The sequence below is a fragment of the Pongo pygmaeus genome, chromosome 8 (genome assembly GCF_028885625.2).
Source record: "Pongo pygmaeus isolate AG05252 chromosome 8, NHGRI_mPonPyg2-v2.0_pri, whole genome shotgun sequence".
Classification (NCBI taxonomy): domain Eukaryota; kingdom Metazoa; phylum Chordata; class Mammalia; order Primates; family Hominidae; genus Pongo; species Pongo pygmaeus.
The window spans coordinates 114067530-114084143 of NC_072381.2; positions in this window are offsets into that span (position 1 = coordinate 114067530).

Genomic DNA, 16614 nt, shown 5'->3' on the forward strand with positions numbered 1-16614 from the left:
GAACTACAATTGCATTATATAAGAAATCAAGAAAAAGATATATAAACCAAAATAGGTCCACTATTTCAATATGTGGTTAAGGTCAGTTTCATTATGTTCTCTAGATGCTTGTGTGCTGGTTTATGACTACCTGGAAGAGAAAATGTTTCTTCCTGGGCTTATTTGTGTCTGAATTATCCATATCTTTTCTTGTTGGCAATCCATATCATAGGCACAGTAGCATATCAGGGTGGAAATAAAGCACGAGTGTTTCTAGCCTTGGTCATTAAATGCTATTTTGTCACAGCACATGCTTTTATTCCCTAATTCTGGGATACTGGAGTTTCCTATTTTCTCCTGTGGCTCAAGACTTTTTTCTTCTATCTTCATTTTATTTTTATATTTTACTGTTATTTTTACACCACTGCACAATAACCAAAATCCTGATTTATCTTTCACAATTTAAGCAGTACATTTTATATATAGTATAGGTTTTATTTCATTTTGTTTTTTTGGTTTGTTTTTTGGTTTTGGTTTTATTTTTACAATTATCTCCAATCCCAGAAATTAAGGAGTCTATATCTTTATCTTGAGCATCTCTGATATTGCACATGGGATTTGATCATAAACTAAAAAAAAAAAAGTTAAGTCAAATAGAGGGGGTGAAAACACAATGCAAAGAATATGTAAGACTTCAGTATTTTGCCTAGAATCACTTATCTCTAATTAAAAATGTATACAAATAAAGTAGCATATTAGTGCATTACCTTTCTCATATAACAAGGCATAGACATGGCCAGGATTAAATTGGCAGCTAGGTTGCATCATCAGGAACTGAAATGCTTTTATCTTTCTATTTAGCATCATCAACAATTTAGCCTTTGCTCTCAGGCTTAGACACTCTGCTCACACCATGGCTGCCTTACTCTATCAAGTTTTCACACAAATATGTCAACATGTGGGAAAGAAAATATTTCCTCGTGCCTATCTTTCTGAGAAATCCCTGTGTGGTCTTCCTCTCAGGTCCCATTGGCCGGGATAAAGTTACATGCTTATTATCCTGCTGTAAACTGAACTATGTCCTTTCCAAAATTCATATGTTGAAGCTCTAAGCCACGTGACTATGTTTGGAGATATGGCCTTTGGGGGCAACTGAGGTTAAATGAGATAATAAGGTTGAGGCCTGTTCTAATCGTATTGGTGGCCTTTTAAGACAAGAAAGAGAGGGAGATCACTCTCTCTCTGTAAGCACTCACCAAGGAAAGACCATGTGAGCACACAGGGAAGGAGGCAACTTTTTGTGTACAACTTATGAGGCAAGCCGTCACCAGACATCAATCCTGTTGGCATCTTAATATTGGACTTCCAGGATCCAAAACTGTGAAAAAATAAATGTATATTGTTTAAGCTACCCAGTCAATGGTATTTCCTTACAGCAATCTGTGTAGACTAAGAGAAATCTTAACTTCACAAAAGGCTGAAGAAGCATGAAAACTCTCTGGCATTTTCAGCTTTTATATGGAAGTTGGTCTCTGCCAACAAACAAAAAGTAGAGTTTACAAACTAGCCATAACTTAAAAAAAAGAGACAGAGAGAGACAACAGACTCAAAAAATGCTTCAGATTAAACAGTATTTTGTGTGTGTGTGTGTGTGGTGTGTGTATTAATCCTTATTATTCCAGAAGTCAATTGGGAGGATGGTGAACACATGCCTGAGAGGAGAAGGGTTGTAGCAGGCCTTGGATGTCTTCAGCCTAGCTCCAAAATGGGGAGCCTGAACTTGGTATTTATTAGAAAGAGAAAACCTTATTTCACTATTCTACAACCCATTTTAATTCTAGGGCTCTACATTCCCCTTAATGACCAACCTGGTATAACTGGGAGGTGTGAACTCAGAAATGCCTCTCAGAAGCTACCTTCTTGATTCAACGTGAAGCTGTCAATACCATGTGACCCTCTGCCCATGAACTTTCTACGATTCAGACTGTTAGGTTCAGTGGTGTTTTAAGTTCCTGATCCCTGTCCTGTAGTATTAGACACAACAAATATCCAAAATCCTAGAGAATTTTCCTATCGATAAAAAAATCCAAAATAGTCTAAAACAAATACAAGGAGGAAACAAATGTTGTAACCAGGTGGTTCATTTGAAAACATAAGAAAATGTCAAGGAGAAGGTAGCAACAACATTTAACTCAGAAGAATCCAGGGCATTAAATTACTTGCCTCTTTCCTGAGAAGCCTGCAATATTCTTTAAGTTTTATTTAATAAACGGTAGGTTCATTCTTATTCTTCTCCTTTTTTCCCCATTTAAATCTATGCTTGTCATCCATTACAGCTTGATTGTCCCTCTATGCTGAGGGCTGCAACATAATCTTTGTAATTTTCTCCACATTCTACTCTGGCTGAGGAGTGGTACTGGATGGTGAACCCTGTGTGGGCAGTTTAAGGATTTGTTAGCGCAAGAGAAAACACGGCTGCCAGGCTTGAACCAATATCCTATCAGCTGTGCCAATTCACTTTTCCTTTGAGGTCGATTTGAACTGAGAGCCATTTTCTTGCATATATTAAATATTTTTAAATGGATGTAGGTCAGAGAACAGTTTATTGCTAGACATTAGTAATGGTTGGTAAGACATTGAAAAAAAATTCTCATTAACCCAAAAGTTTAAGTTCTAAAAGCAATTGTAGACAAACATACAAAATCATATGCAAAAAGATACTCATTTCAATGTTGCTCATAAAACATAAAAGTATAAGCTAGATATGCATCAAAAATAAATTATGATATATCTATGCAATGAAATATAATACCAGTGCAAAAAAAGGCAATATAATTCTATTAAGTTGTACACAGATATTAATGGTAATTTGAGTGCTCAACATGTGCAGATATTGTAACATTCCTAATAAAAACTAATACACATGAAAATATTGAGAAATAGTAAAATTACATTACTTCCTCAAGGTCACAGAGCTTAAACTTGACTAAAAGAAAGTTTGAACCTAGTTCTATATAACTCCAGATAGAGATCTATTAATTCCTTCATAAGACCACAAGAGCTTCTAGATCTTCAAAATATTCCTCACTAATGTAACAACTTTAACTAGTTTGCAGTTGATCAAAGCTGTTTTTTTAAGTATCATACTTTTTACACTGTCATAATATTATTCACAGTTGGCATGAGATATTGGGGAAATATGGTCCTGGACATAAAAAGGACCAAGAACCAATAAAATGTAAACAATTTGGAACCGTAAATCTAGATAGAAAATAAAGGGAACAATGCAGTTGGTTAATGAAGTATGCATAAAACACACAACATAATATGAGGGTAGAGGAAAGAAGATAGTTTTTAAGTGTGGCAGAAAGAGAAATATGCTTCTCCTTTGTGTACAAAGACAGGTGTTTCTCTTGAAGTCAGTGTCATTATAGACGTGGCCAATGTGCACACTGGATTTTCCAAGAAAGTTCCCAATATATGTAAGTTTACTGTTTTCAATTAGAGTGGCTCAATGAAAATTACAACTAAATATCCGTTTCTAATGGTTGAAAAGTTTTCAAATGCAGATAATTTTACAATCAGAAAAATATTTTGTCAGAACAATGATTTTACTTTGAATTTTGAAAAATATAGGAACTATAATCAGAAAATTTTGGTTTAGCAACCTATTTATTAGGATGATAAAAGTAATATGGATGACTTGGTTGTTTCTAGATTATCTGGCCTCTGCAGCTAAATTTTCCCAGGGCTTTATGAACAAGAATATCTGCTAATAATAGCAATAATAGCAATGATGATGAAGCTAATAAAAAAAAATAACAAGAAAGTATATGAATTGAAGCTTTCCTTTTTGCAAAGGTCTGTGATAAGCACTTTTTAGGTATGTTCTCAAGTAGATAATGCACATATATCTTAGAGAACGTATACATTTTTTGCCATTTTACAAAACAGTAATCTTATTTGGAGAAACTACATAACTTGCACTAAGTAACACAACTATTAAAGGCTAAACAGAGACTCTTTCTCTCCAGTTCATCTGATTCCATATCCCTTGATCCCCATGCCTCTAGAAGAATAAGACGTGCGTTATATAAATATATAATAGTAAACATGAACAAATCTAGGGGAAGGAAAGCCAGCTTTTACTTGTTACTCCAGAGTTGAGGGTCTCCTTTTGAAAGAAAACATGCAGACACTGCTGACTTGTGATCTTTTGACTGGGATGCAGTATGGGAATACGACTAGCACCTAAGTAAAAGCTTGATGCCCCTGGCCAGGCGCGGTGGCTCACGACTGTAATCCCAGCACTTTGGGAGGCCAAGGCAGGTGGATCACGAGGTCACGAGTTCGAGACCAGCCTGATCAACACGGTGAAACCCGGTCTTAAAATCTGGTCTCTACTAAAAATACAAAAAATAGCTGGGTGTGGTGGCACTCACCTGTAATCCCAGCTACTCAGGAGGCTGAGGCAGGAGAATTGCTTGAACCCAGGAGGCGGAGGCTGAAGTAAGCTGAGATCACACCACTGCACTCCAGCCTGGGCGACAGAGCAAGACTCTGTGTCAAGCAAACAAAAAACAAAAAACTCGGTACCCCTTGCTGGCTTTATGCCTTCAGCAAGATGCCCTCTGCACCATATTTACCTCTTCAATAAAATAAAAAAGGGTAATAATTGCCTGTTTCTTAGGAGCAAATGCAACATTAGGGGTATGTAATTTAAACAACAGTTCATATGCATAATAAAAACTCAATAAATTATTGATAATACTGTTCTTATATTGCAGCCTTTTGCATGATTATATTTTCTCCTTTATCTGAACTTGAATAAAATACTGCTTTACCTTGCAATTTGAGGAATGATAATCCCTGCAAGGGACAACTCATCTTTCATTATATGAGCTTGAAAAATCATAGCGCCAGATGCTCCACAGTTACAGTGAGTCTCTACTATATACAAAACACTGGCCCTGGCATTGGAGCCTCATGAATGAAAGACAAAACAGCTTCGTTAACTTTGTGGACATTTCAGTATTCTGTGTGGTGTGGTATGTTTCACAGCAGGAGGGAATTGAAAGAATGTGAGACACAAGACCTGCTTCTGGGGCTGAGGTTTCAGAAGACAAAATAATCACACATGAAACAGAGAGCAGCCTGGTGCTAAGCCATTGACTTTAAACACAACATTCAGAGAAAATTAGAATGTAGGAGAAAACCTCTAGGAGGAATCTCTAGAAGAGGAAAATCTAAAGAAATGTGAAATGTAATGATACTCAGCCTAAAAATATTTTAATGTTTAAATTTAGTATACACTTTTTTTCAGACATACAAAAGTATATGATGACCATTATATGCTTGCCTCTCAGCTGAGTGTTACCAATACCAGTTGAGGCTGCCTTTGAACATATTTCTGCTACACCATGTGACTCTTACAGATGTATAAGGCTGGACGTCTATGTAATGTACTAGAAATAAACACTTTTAATGATGTCATAAACAATATTACTTACTTGCATGATATGCATAAACAGATATGCTCTGCTGCTGCAACACATCCCCATGTAGGGTACACGTATAGCTGATTTATGACCTCTGGTATAGCGCCACAGTTTAGAACCAAGGTGAATTTACCTGTATTTTGCTAATGTACTAGACACCTTCTCACGTATTAGCTTATTTAATTCTCACAGGTATTTTATTTTTTCCAATTTTCAGATAAGAAAACTGTACCTCCTGTGAGATGCTGTCCAGGGTCACATGAGTAAGCAGAAGAGCTAGGTTTCTACTCAGTCCTTCTGACCGCAAATTTACTTCAGTGTCTCTGTCCCAGTCCTGATGCTTTTAAGAGATGTGGTAACATTTAGGTTCCGTGATAATCCTACATGGGTTTCAAATACTGGGTTTAACAAATGCTGTGTGTGTTACTTTGAGCAAGTTACTTGAACTCCTTAGGTTTAACTTTTCTAATTTTCATAGTAGAAGGAATAATGAAAACTGTGTATTAAGAATATTCTAAATATTTCACTGAGCCACTTATTAAAAGTAATTAGCATTATCCCTGACACATAGTAAATGCTTAATAATGATAGTTATGATTGATATTTCTTTTGTGAAGGTGATTTTAAAGCTCTACAGCAAAATGTACAAGGCTGACACTTGGAATTTCTATGTAAATGAGTTGGCTTTGGGAGGCAAATATAATGGATATTGGTTATGACCAACTGTCAGAGAGCACCTGCTGCCTGCATGGAGCTGGGCTGTCCTTTTCTCTATGATTAAATAGCCAAGAACCCTGAAAACTGAAGTCTCCTCCTTATTCCACAATGACTGCATTAAAATCCTTCTCTTTCCTCTAGGGACTAGTCAGTTCAGCCTTATAATGACTTTCAAAATGCTGGAGAAAGGTTTGGCTTCCTGGAAAAAATTATACTAAAGAGTAAATGCATAGAATTAAAAGATATCATCTTCTTCGATAAATACTAAGTTAAAGCTGAAGGCTTCCTTTACTACCACTCAACTACCATCCTGCAACCTAACCCTCTGGCATATTTCCCCTCCCACAAGAAGAGGAACACTGAATCTGAACTAGAAACAATCACTTTTCAGTTCATAAAACTTAAATCTGAGTTTTTATTTAAAAAAAAGCTGCTAAAATTTTGTTAACGAATGCCATGAATCTATAGATCAATTTGGATAGAACTGATACCTTAACAATATTGAGTCTTCAAAGAGCATGGTAAAATGTTATCTCAAAATATTTCTAATTTATAAATGCTATTTTTTAAAATTTTCATTTTCAAAATGTTTATTGTCAGCAATTAGTTTCTGTATACCGATCTTGTATTGTAATTTTGCCAGTTATTAATTCTGATAATTTTTCTTTCAGCTTTTAATTTTCTATAGATTTATATTCTATGTAGAAATTCATGTCCCCATAGAGATTTTTGCCTCTCTCTTTTTCTCATGAATCGCTATCTGTTTCCTCTTCTTCTCCCATTTTGATGCACTAACTAGTACAATGTTGAATGAAAGTGGTAGAACCAGACATGTTTGCCTTATTCTTGGTACTAGGGAAAGAGAATTTTTCTTTATTAAATGTTATGGTAGCAGAAGGATGCTTTTACAAACACGCTTTATTAGGTTTAAGTGTGTTGTGTTTTTTTTTTAATTTAAATCACAAATGATTGAATTTTGACAAATGCTTATTATTTACTGAAAGAACTACTTTAACTGATCACCTTTTTTTTTCCTTTTCAGTATATTAATTTGGTATATTACATTTGACTTTCTGATATAAATTCCTTTTGATCATAATTGTTATATGTTTCTGAATTCAAATTACTACAATCGATTTTGTGAAGGACTTTTGCATCTATGCCTATAATGGACATTGTTATATAGTTTTCTTGATTTTATTATTTCTTTCCCTTTTTTGGTATTAAGTTAATGTTGGCTTCATAAAGTGAATTTGGAAATATTTATTCTCCAGCTTCTACACTGCAGAAGAGTTGTAAATATCTGGCATCATTTCTTCCTTAAATATTTAATGGAATTACCCAGCAGATTCATTTAGTTATTACTGTGAGGAGGATTTTAACTGCTAATTCAATTATTTTAAGTAAACATAGAACAATTCAAATTATGTTTTCTTCAGTAGGTTTTATTAGTTTGGACCTTCTAAGAATTTTTTCTATTGTATCTAAATTTTTAAGTTATCCTTATTTATTTTTTTTTTTTGAGACAGAGTCTCGCTCAGTCGCCCAGGCTGGAGTGCAGTGGCTCCATCTCTGCTCACTGCAAGCTCCTCCTCCTGGGTTCACGCCATTCTCCTGCCTCAGCCTCCGGAGTAGCTGGGACTACAGTCGCCCACCACCACGCCCAGCTAATTTTTTTGTATTTTTTTAGTAGAGATGGGGTTTCACCGTGTTAGCCAGGATGGTCGCGATCTCCTGACCTCGTGATCCGCCCACCTCTCCTTATTATTTTTGTGTGTGTATTGAAACTCCAGTGATGTCAGCTTTTTCATCCTTGATATCAATAATCTTTTTTTCTTTATTGATATGGTTAAATATTTTCCAATTTATTTTTTAAGGAAGCTGCTTTTTTCCTTTTTGTTTCTTTTTCTCTGTCTTTATAATTTTGTTCCATTTGATTAGTTTGAATTTAACTCATTTTTTATTTTCTGATGTCTTATAGTGGAAGCTTAGATAATTGTTTTTGACCATTCTTTTTTTTTTTCCAGGATAAGCAACTAAGATGATAGATTTCCCTGTAAGCACTGCTTTAGTTGCATCCCAAATGTTAATGTTTTGTCTTTTTTCTCATTCAACTTTTCTCACCTTGTGATTACTTTTTATTCTTTTTTATAGTAGTACTTTCATTCTCAAGTAATTAGAAATTTTTCAGATACTTTCATTGTTTTCTATTTTTAATGTAATTTGATTGTGGTAAGAGAGGATACTTTGTATTATTTCAATTTCATTAAATCCGGTGATTTTTTTTTTTTTTTTTTTTTTTATGGCCCAGAATAGTCTACCCTGGTAAATGTCCCAGGTGAGTTTAAACGGAGTGTATAGTCTTCTACTTCTGGGTGAAACGCTTGATGAATGTCAGTTATGTCTAGTTGGTTGATATGTTTGGATGTGTCCCCACCCAAATCTCATTTTGAATTGTAACTCCCATAATTGCCATGTGTCATGGGAGGAACCCTATGGGAGGTGATTGAATTATGGGGGCGGGTCTTTCCCATGCTGTTCTCGTGATAGTGAATAAGTCATGCAATCTGATGTCCTTAAAAAAAACGGGAGTTTGCCTGTGCAAGTTCTCTCTTTGCCTGCCATCATCTACATAAGATGTGACTTGCTCCTCCTTGCCATCTGCCATGATTGTGAGGCCTCCCCAGCCAAGTGGAACTGTGAATCCAATTAAGCCTCTTCCTTTTGTAAATTGCCAAGTCTTGGGTATGTCTTTATCAGCAGCATGAAAATGAACTAATACATTGGTTCATAGGATTGTTCAAGTCTTTGTATTATAATTTTCTCTCTAATTTTACTAGTATTTAGAAAGTATAAATATCAGTAACTATTATTGTGGGTTAGGCTATTTTTATTTCAATTCTATTAGTTTTGGAATATATAATTTGAATATGTAATGTGTTAAGTGCTTATACAATTAGGTACCCTTGTGTTTGACTATGTGCTTGTGTTTGTGTGTGTCTGCCCTCTTCATCATCAACAAACTCATGAGAAGCTTCTGAATTGAAGCCTGGATGAGAATGAAGTATGACTGCCTACCAGAAATGTGACAAAAGTCAAGTTTATAACTTCTCTTAGACTCAGATTGGCCATCTTCAAAATTAGAATGTGTTCTATCTCAGATCATGGTTTAGGGATATGAATTTAATTTTTAAAACTCTATGAAGCAGCCAGGCACGGTGGCTCATGCCTGTAATCCCAGTGCTTTGGGAGGCTGAGGTGGGCAGATCACATGAGGTCGGGAGTTCGAGACCAGCCTGACCAGCATGGAGAAACCCCATCTCTACTAAAAATACAATATTTGCCAGGCATTGTGGCACATGCCTGTAATCCCAGCTACTTGGGAGGCTGAGGCAGGAGAATCGGTTGAACCTGGGAGGCAGAGGTTGCGATGAGCCGAAATTGCACCATTGCACTGCAGCCTGAGCAACAAGCGCAAAACTCCATCTCAATAAATAAGCAAATAAATAAATAATCTATGAAGCACTTACCATATGGTCTAGAAACATAAAAGACAATCATTAATGGCCATTCTTTGTTAATAGGTTTTATAGCTACCTTGGTGAAGAGTAGGATTAATTATAGAATTGTATAAAATTAACTACTAAACTTGAGGCATAATTTCTTTCCTATGGCTCCTACCTAATTCTCCAGTCTCCTCTTATAACGTACTTCTCCACCAGGCAACTACGCTCAAGACACAATAATATTCTCTTTGTTCTCATAGGACATCATGAAATTTTCAATTCCATGTAATCCTTCAAATCCCAGCAAACTGTAAAGTCCTTAGTAAAGCCTTTGCTAATTCTCCTAGAGTAGGGGAAATTATCACTACACTTATCTGTAATCCACATAACATTCTTATGCTCATTTTTTGCCCTTCTAGTTTAACATTAGAGATTGTTTATTTACATGACTACATCAACCTGCAAACACTGAGATGGCAGAAAAGGCATAGTTTGTTTCATCTTTGTATCTCCAGTAAGCAGAATTGATTAATTAACTATAACAAAGCTTAATGTACATGCATGTTCTGTAATTCAGTCACAAACATTTACTGTGCATCTGTGTTAGCCAATCCTTGTCTTTGGTATTGAGATGGGAATAAAAGTATAAAATGCACTAAAGAAGAGTGGAAAAATTAAGACTCAGAACCTCTGAATAAGTGCTGGATGTGTAATCATTAGTGTCTTCATTTCTAAAGTAAAATCATTAAGAAATCCTACCACACAGAATTTTTAAAACACAAATTGTGGCTATCAAAGTCTGTAATTTTTGGTTGTCTTAAAGACATAGCTTTATGGAATTCCTAAGGTTTACATTGAATTTAATTGAGATTTATGACCCACGTATACCCAGGAAAATGCAATATCTATAACATGATATTAATATAAGACACTATACGATGTGTCTAAAGAATAAGCCATTAGTTTGTTTTCTAACAAGAAAGATAAGAATAATGGAGTTGAAGGCATCAGAGGAGTCAACATAGGGGAGATATAACTAAAACAGATAAGATTTAAAGATATGAACTGAAGACTAGATATATATTTGTGAGTTTCCAGATACTGCAGCACAATGTGAATTTGCAGTGCATCCAGCAGTTTCAAAAGGTGACTGCTGGTTCAATTTGTTTGCAATGACAGGAAGCAAAAACAGCTAAAGGTGTAAAATGGCAGCAAATCCTTCTTCATAACATGATAGTTGACAAAGGTTATTATACAACCAGAAATATGACCAGAGAATGTCTTGGATAAGAAGGTGGAGATCACAAGAGGTGGTGGCTGCAGAACTGAAGACTTGGAATGGACCCAAGAGTACCGTTTCCCACTGCATGCACCTCCACCCCATCACCCATTGGAACCTAATTCTTCACATTAACAACAATGAGCCTCCCCACCACCTACTCTTTCACCTAAAGGCAGTTTCTGATCTTTGATTGTGTTGATTTCCCAGGGTGCAAGTCAATAATTCTGTTTCTCTCTTTTCTTTCAAGTATGCCTACTCATTCTGAATAATGTTGGATTTGCTGAATAATTTATTCAGATTTTTGCATGTGCATTTCAAGATAGGTCTCTTTACAGAATTGTCAGTGTTAAAATGATTTTTTTACTACCAAATAAAATATGAATAAAGTAGGAATCAGAGCCAAGTACCATAACCAGGAGCTAAGAGTCTTTTAGGTGGTTTTGGTAAAAATTAAGCCTTCTCCTTTCTTCCCTAACCCCTGACTCATAAACAATATCCTTCTAAATCCCTCCAGTTCACTTTTCTCCAGTAACAGAGTTCAAGTTGTCTTTCAATTTCTATTCTAATAGCATTGTATTCGATTTTTTTTTGTGTGTGTAGAAAACATATAATCTGTACACCTAGCAAACATGTTCAGGACTCATTAGATTTTGCTTTAAGTCATAGTAATGTTCTTTTTTGCAGAGGCATTGCACTTGACAATCACTCACCCAGATAACTGAATGCAATCAATAAATATGTGCTTTACAAAGTCTGCAATGTCCAGAAGACAAATAGTAAAATAGAACTTTATTTGAAAATAATTCTGATCATTTATCATGCGAACATGTATTTATCTTCATGACTCTGTTCATTGAAATTGGAATTTAACAAATTTTGTTTCTCAAGGATCCAAGGACATTGGATATAGATATTTGGAAATAGCTCATTTTTTTATATTAATACAAGGCGTGTCCAGCCACTTTCTGCACAGAGATGGCTGGAAAGGATCACTTTATTCTGGAACCTGATGTCTTCAATAATTAATAAAATATTGGATAAGAATTGTACAGAATCACAGAAAATCTCACTGAGAAGAATCCTTGGCTCCTCCATTTTAGAATGAAATTACTTGGTTTCTCCTTCTTTAACACTCTTCTATAAAAGGAAAATGATTTGTTATTTACCAGATTTTCGTGAGCAGACATTACACATTTCAGTCAATGGTAGAAACAATAATAGTTAGATTTTGCCATTAGGAAAGCTCTGTACTAAACCTGTTATATGGGTTATTTCATTTCATGCTTCAGCAATCCCACTCACATGTCCAAAATTTTTTCCTACATCCCTCAGTCTCCCCACTTTACACATACTGGCTTTCTTTAAGTTTCTGCCAGCTGCCATGATCTTACTTACATATGATCTTCGCACATCCTATTTCCTAGGATTGGATGGAGTTCCTTCTCCCTCATTTCCCTCATCATTGCTCATTACCTAATACATTATTTTCATTTCAATTTTATTTTTTATTAATACATAATAGATATACATATTTTCAGGGTACATATAATGTAATATATTCATATAATTTACAAAGATCAAATCAGTGTACTTGGGATATCCATTCCCTGAAATATTTTTCTTTTCTTTATTCTAGAAACATAATGATTATTCTAAGTATTTTGATTGAAATATACAATAGATCATTCTAAACTATTGCCACCTCACTGATCTATCAAACATTAAGTCTTCTTCTTTCAAATTGTATTAATATATTTCTACCCTGAAAAATATTAAATTTGCCTATTATACATCTTATTATACATAGAAACTTAGGGCCTCCTCTTTGGAGCTTTTATCACATTATTCATTGCTTTCAAATTTCATCTTTCCTATATATATCTGATTCCAAGTTCAAGTACTTAGTAGTTGCTAAAATTCAGGTTACCTAAAATTTTTCAAGGACAAAATCATAGACAAAAGGACATCCATGTGGACAGTTAATCAAGGCCACAATAGTCAAGGAAAATAATAAATGAGTAGAATGTTATAGTTATATGTTTGAATAGTATAGTCAAATAACCAAGGAAGACATTTCCTAAATTACACTTCTATTTCTGTAAATCTCTGTCAACATGGGACACAAGTGTATTAGTCTGTTCTCACACTGCTGTAAAGAAATAACTGAGACTGAGTAATTTATAAATAAAAGAGGTTTAATTGGCTCACAGTTCTACAGGCTGTACAGGAAGTATGGCAGCATCTACTTCTAGGGAGGCCTTAGGGAGATTTTACTCATGGTGGAAGGTAAATGGGGAGTAAGTGTCTTACATGGTAGGGCAGGAGAGGGGAGGAGGAGGTGGTGGTATAAACTTTTAAACAACCAGATCTCACGAAAACTCACTTACTCACTATCATGAGAACAGCACCATGAGTGCTAAACCATTCATGAAAGATCCACCCTTATGATCCAGCCCCATGATCCAATCATCTCCCATGAGGCCCCACCTCCAACATTGGGGATTACAATTTGACCAGAGATTTGGTTGGGGACACAGATGCAAACTATATCACTAGTAAATCAAACAAGTTCTTAACACTGTACTAGAGAAACTGTAGGTGCTCGATAAGTATATTCTACTTGATTGATATAATCAATATCTATCCCACTCTACTCTCACAAGGAGTCTCTGGAAAAATTAAAGATCCCATTCTTCTAATCCAATGTGTGAAGGTTTAAAAGATCAAGTTGGTGTAGATATTACCCCTCAGCCTTTTTGGCACTGCGAGTTGTAGAGAAAGTCTAGAATGGAGGTAATAACTTTATTATATATCTGCATCCCAGATGGTAGCTTACAATATTTATTTGTTGCTGGGAAATATACAAACAGATTTATGAGTGTGTCTGTATTATTAGAAAGACTATGTGAAATGTAAATCTTCTTAAGTACCAATAACCGTTTGAAAAATAAAATGTCACCATTTTTTTGATCATCTTTTCTTATATTTAACTTCAACCACACACAGGCCTTACTCTGGGGTTGAGAAAACCTTTTCCCTTGTAGGTGTTCCATTTGGGGTATTTGAGTCATGTGCGAATGTGTTTGGCTATAGTAAATTTCAATTTTTTTCTCTAATAAGAAAATATAATGTATTTATTTATTACAACAATAAACACAGCTGTAAAATGAACCATAAAAATAGATGACATGAAAATTCCTGTAACTAATGGGTCAGCTATAATTGAGAAATAAATTAAATGATCCATCTGCTTCCTACCATTGATTTCATCATTTTCTTCACTATTTGGGTATTTAAAACCAAGACAGCATTATTTATACTAATTATTCACTTACAAAATTGCCACATCTATATTGATTGGCTCTGTAGTATAATTTTGCCAATCTTTAACATACTGTTGCGTTTTCCGATACACTCAAACCTAATGAGCATATGAACTCCTTGTCTCATTAATATCATTTTGTCTTTCAATTATACCATTAAGTTTTATCTGTGCTGGTTACTTACAGGCTTTTGTGCAATGAGTGGAAGAGTAATCTATTACTATGGTTGTGATTTGAAATGAAAGAAGAGCATAAATAAGAAATAAATACGCATGTTTCATGTGTGTTAAATCATGGGATATAACCTTTTGGCTAATTTGGTTTAGTGGCAAGAGTCCAAATAACCAACAGTCATTGAAATAAATTAACTATAATTATTTCACATATTTCCCCTCATATTTTTAAGCATCTCACAATGAGATAGGGGACACAGCAAGAATTTGTTTTCATTTTTTTCAAATATATATGTGTATATGTGTATTATTATTAGTATTTTAACCCTTACCTATTGCTGAATTCATTTTTTTCTTGAATTCACACACATATTCATGACTTAGCCTAGCAAACTATTTGCAACACTTTAGAGAGGCAATGATAATACAAACCTGCCTCTGTAAGTGCTTTTTCTTCCAATGTTTTATTTTAACTACATAAGAAATTCATGTAGAAATTCAGAGATAATAATAGAAACATAGGTAAGAAAAAATAAAATATAATTCATCAGATTTAATGGCCCCTTACACCTTCTGTGTCTGCTCCATTTTTCATTGCTGCATAATGAAACACTGCAAAATCTTGAAACCTAAGACAATAAGAATGTTTATTTCACTCATAGACCAGCAATGTGGGTGGCAATGTGGGTTCAGTTCTTCTTTATTCCATTGGCATCAGCTGTAGTGGTTTGATTGTGAGAAGCTGGAATCATCAGAAGATGCGCTTGCTCATGTCTGACATGTCTTTGGGACCTCAGGTTAAGGAGTGGCTGAAAAAACTACATACATCCTTTCTATGGGGCTGTTTGACTTCTTTGTAGTAGAATCAATGTGTTCCAAAAACAAACATCTCAACAAGATTTGGCATAAACTATATTGGCCTTTTCTAAAAAGTATTTTCTTATTTGAGATCATTTTAAACTACAGAACAGTTGCAAAACGAATACAAAGACTCTAAATACCCTTCACCCAGCTTCTCCTAATGCTAATAATTTACATATTACATGTTTTTCCACCACGAATGCCCTTTTTTCTGCTCATGATTTTGTGATCTTGAGAGTCAGCAGTTTGTGCTGGACACATCTGTGTGTTTCTGCTCTTGAGTGCAGGACTTGCTGGTCTTAGTTCGGCTCACTCCTGTGATTGTTGGCAGCTGCTGGTTAATCTAACAAGTCTCAGCTGGGTTGGCTCCTCTCTACTCCACATGTTTTCTTATCCCCCAGCAGGTTAGCCTGGACTTGTTCTCAAGGGAAGACCAGAGGAATTCCAAGAACATGACCTAAAGTAAACCACACTTCTTCAGACCTAGGCTCAGAACTCATACAATATTGTTCTGCCGTCAATCAGTCATATGGCCATCCTAGATTTAAGGGTAGAGACAAAGACACCATCTCTGATATTTCTCATAGGAAACTTAGTAAACTTCAATTCAAAAAGTCAAGTATTTGCATTAATAAGTCTATTCTTTTATCCTTTATTAACTGGGGTTCTCAGAGCCAAAACAGGAACCACTAACTTTCTCATGTCAATACACATAATTCAGTTTCTGTGAAACCTGATAGCTACCTTATTTTTGAAATTTTAATCTGGTTCTAGCATCTTTCCCTTGACTTTTCCAGCAGTCTTGCTTGGACTGCTCTGTCCCCTGTCTCCAGACACTTGTCCTGCTTAACCCACTTAGAGGATTAATACAGTCCTCATTCCCTGACAGATCTCTGGCGTCACCTGAAATGCCAAACTCCAGATGCTAGGCTTTGACAGACTGTTTTCATAAATTTTCTTTTCCTCTGCCATTTTTTTCTTCTCCTTTCTTGTCCTTGCTGCAATGTCTTCTGCCAATGAGTGGAGACAAAATAAAACTGAGATTCCAGAATCTCATTAGCTTCAGAGGGGGAAAATGCTGCAATTTTTGTTTTAATATGATACAATGTGACAATATCATTTATTTATTTCTCCATTTATCTATCTTTCCATATGCATGGGCACAGAATACAAATATGTGTAAATATATGCATATACTTGCTTATATAAGCTTCAAAAAGCAAAAAAATAAAAAATAAATGAAAAAACAAATTAGGAACCCCTTGTAAGAAGATT